Consider the following 3957-nt stretch of genomic DNA (forward strand, 5'->3'; position numbering starts at 1 on the left):
CCTCGATAATACTGTAGCGGAGTTTAGGCGAAGCCCTGCTGCTATAGTGCATCAAGATCGTCACCACGTCGTCGTGCTGACGGAACTCTTCCCCGACACTTTGCTGGATCGGAGTCCGGGGATCGTCATCGAGCTGAACGTGTGCTCGAACTCGGAGGTGCCGTAGTTTCGGTGCTTGATCGGTTGGATCGTGAAGACGTACGACTACTTCCTCTACGTCGTGTCAGCGCTTCCGCAGTCGGTCTGCGTTGGGTACGTAGACAACACTCTCCCCCTCGTTGCTATGCATCACATGATCTTGCGTGTGCGTAGGAATTTTTTTTGAAATTACTACGAAACCCAACAGGGGTGTCCATTCTACAATATGCTGATGACACTATTCTTTTCATGGAACATGACATGGCTAAGGCACGTAATATGAAACTCATCCTCTGTCTATTCGAACAATTATCTGGCTTAAAGATCAATTTCCATAAGAGCGAGGTGTTCTATTTTGGGAAGGCCAAAGACGAGGAACATACTTACAGACAATTGTTTGGATGCGAATTACATCCTCTGTCTATTCGAACAATTATCTGGCTTAAAGATCAATTTCCATAAGAGCGAGGTGTTCTATTTTGGGAAGGCCAAAGACGAGGAACATACTTACAGACAATTGTTTGGATGCGAATTAGGTGCTTTACCATTCAGCTACTTGGGTATTCCGATTCATCACCGTAAATTATCTAACAAAGAATGGAAATGTATTGAAGAACGAATTGAAAAAAAACTCAGCTGCTGGAAGGGCAAGTTGATGTCATATGGGGGTCGATTAGTTCTGATCAACTCAGTACTAACTAGTATGCCCATGTTTTCACTTTCGTTCTTCGAAATTCCGAAAGGGGTCCGAAAGCGACTTGATTTCTTTAGATCTCGATTCTTTTGGCAGTCTGATGAGGCCAAGAGGAAATACCGTCTCGCGCGATGGGATATCCTTTGTCGACCTAAAGACCAAGGGGGTCTCGGTATTGAGAACTTGGAAACTAAGAATAAATGTCTCTTGAGCAAATGGTTGTACAGGTTAGGGACAGAGCCGGAGGGCATGTGGTCTCAAATCCTGCGCAATAAGTATTTGCACTCGAAAACGCTAGCCCAGACTACCATCCGACCAACTGATTCACCGTTTTGGAAGGGACTTATGAGAACGAAGGATCTGTTCTTTCGTAGGGTCAAATTCTTGGTTGGCAATGGGATGTCAACTCGATTCTGGGAGGATACATGGTTAGGAGAGACACCTTTGGCCTTACAATATCCTACCATTTACAATATTGTGCAACGTAAGGAAGATTACGTAGGTATCGTCCTTCAAACTATTCCCTTAAATATCCAATTCAGACGTGCGTTAGTGGGTGCGAGATGGACAGCCTGGATGCACTTGGTTCGGAGATTGATTGAAGTTCGACTCTCCGACGTGCCGGACTCTACACAATGGAAGTTAACTAAAAATGGGATATTTACGGTGAAATCCTTTTATACGGATTTGATTAATTCTGGTCCCCTCTCAAGGTCTCTTCATATATGGAAGATTAAAGTTCCTTTGCGGATTAAGATTTTCATGTGGTTTGTCCACAAGCAAGTAATACTCACAAAGAACAACTTACTTAAGAGGCGATGGGTAGGCAACTCGCGGTGTTGTTTTTGTGCTCAAGATGAGACAATACAACATTTATTCATTGAATGCCCACTTGCCAAGTTACTTTGAAGAACGATTCATATAGCTTTTAATATTAATCCCCCAGAAGATATTGCGTCTTTGTTTGGGACGTAGTTAGATGGGGTTGAACAGATCACGGCGGCTCGTATTAGGATTGGAATATGTGCGTTACTATGGGCTATATGGAACTGCAGAAATGATATGATTTTTAACAGACAACACAACTTAACTTTTTTGCAGGTTATCTTTAGAGCTACAGCTTGGATCCGTACGTGGTCCTTACTCACTCCTATGGACTTCAGGGAGCCTTTGATTACTGGGTGCAACCAATGGAAGATGGTAGCTCGGGCTATATTCAACCGGTTCGGATGGCGGTCGCATAACAGGATAGAGGGCTAGAGAGCTTGTCCTTATTATCACCGTATCGGTTGTTTTATTTTTTAGGCCCTTTATTTTTTCATATCTTTGTGATATGACTTTGCTCCGTTTACGAGCTGTAAGACCTTTATGTTAATACTTTCTGAATTTTTAATAAGAGGGCCGCATGCATCATCATGATGCAGAGGCCGGGGGTATACCTCCATTTCCAAAAAAAAAAGTCGATGTACAAATATATAATTTCCTGTCATCCAACCATCTATCCTCGAAGTCTACACAAAAATACAAATACACAGGCCAAATATATAATTTCCAACATACGAGAGTGGCTATATAGCTTCATATATTCTTTACTGTGCCACAATAATCATGCAAGTCTTGAAGACTGATTTCATGAAGGGGTCTGAGCATGAGCCCTCGGTGGTTTCTATTTGTTAGTGCCTGATATACCTGCTGCATTGTTGGCCGGGCTTTGGGCTTGATTTGCAGGCAAGCAAAAGCCACCAAGGCAACCAAAAAGACACCCTTCTCATCAGTTGTTGACGGTGCTGTGACGCGTTGATCCAGGATATCCTGGAACTCCCCTGGCTGCTCTGTTCGGCAAAAGAATGGAAGGAGCAGATCACCTGGGTGCCTTCCCATCACAACTTCCAGGGCAACCACGCCGAAGCTGTACACGTCGCACTTCTCAGTCAAGACCATGGTAGATGACAACTCTGACAGAAGAAACAAAATAAAAAATCATCTCTATATCAGATCAGAGACTTTATTTCTTCTCTCTTTTAGAATCACATTTCATATAAAATAAAGATGCATTAAGCCCATGTAAGTACCAGGGGCTATGTAGCCACATGTCCCTGCAAAGATAGTGCCCCAGCTTGAGCAACCGTGCTTCAGCTTCTTCGCCATGCCAAAGTCCGAGACATAAGCTTTATAATCGATGTCCAGAAGAATATTGCTGCTTTTTATGTCCCGGTGTACAATAGGATCTTCGCAGTCATGGTGCAAATAGGAGAGAGCTTGAGCTACGTCTGTCACAATAGAAATTCTGTTGGCCCAATCCAACTCCTTTGCTAGTTCTTGTTCGTCCAAAATGGATAATAAGCTTCCCCTCTCGATAAGGTCGTACACAAGGAATTTGCATTGGGAGTGTGAACAGAAGCCGTACAACTTGACAATGCATCGGTGCCTGATTTTCGTCAGTACTTGGCATGAAATGTTCCCTCATCGTTCTGTTCTTCCATTGAATGGAGGAGCTTGACGGCAAAGATAAGCCCCCCTTCAAGCTGAACTCTAAAGACGGACCCATATCCTCCAATACCAATGCAATATTTCTCATCAAAATTTTCTGTTGCACTAAGTATGTCTTGGAATGCGATCTTCCCATCAAAATTCCATATGGAAAGCATATCTCCTGACTTGCTTTTTGCTTTGTTTTTTGGCAAATTTTAGCATGGTCCCTCTTACCTCCTCTTTTTACATGTGAGGTAAGAAGGTAAGAGTTAATCAGGCCATTAATTAATGAGATCAATGGCTCAGATCTATTTTATACTCTTACCTCTCATGTGAAAAGCGGGGGTAAGAGGGACCATGTTAAAAGGGTACCACGATACTTTCTTTCTTTCTTCTCCAACAAACAACCACGATACTTGCTATTGAGAGGCAACCGAAGGAAAAGGGTACCAAAAAGCCAAGGAGTACTGTAGTTGGATTTGGATGTTTTCTGTTTTGGTGTTCCATGTCGAGCTTCGGTGTTTTGCATGGTGTTAAGCCATATGAATCACCACATAAATCCATATTATGGTCAAATGAGATCATGCCTGCAGCGATAGAAGGAACTCTGCCAGCCAAACTGTTATATGACAAATTCAGCCTATACAGTCGAT

The 3957-nt window shown here is 43.0% G+C and overlaps 1 pseudogene; it reads right to left on the reverse strand.

Annotated features, from left to right (window-relative positions):
• Positions 1–2521: 2521 nt before the first annotated feature.
• On the reverse strand, positions 2522–3480 carry LOC125530886 (annotated as a pseudogene).
• Positions 3481–3957: the final 477 nt, after the last annotated feature.

The sequence above is a fragment of the Triticum urartu genome, unplaced genomic scaffold, assembly GCF_003073215.2.
Source record: "Triticum urartu cultivar G1812 unplaced genomic scaffold, Tu2.1 TuUngrouped_contig_6634, whole genome shotgun sequence".
Classification (NCBI taxonomy): domain Eukaryota; kingdom Viridiplantae; phylum Streptophyta; class Magnoliopsida; order Poales; family Poaceae; genus Triticum; species Triticum urartu.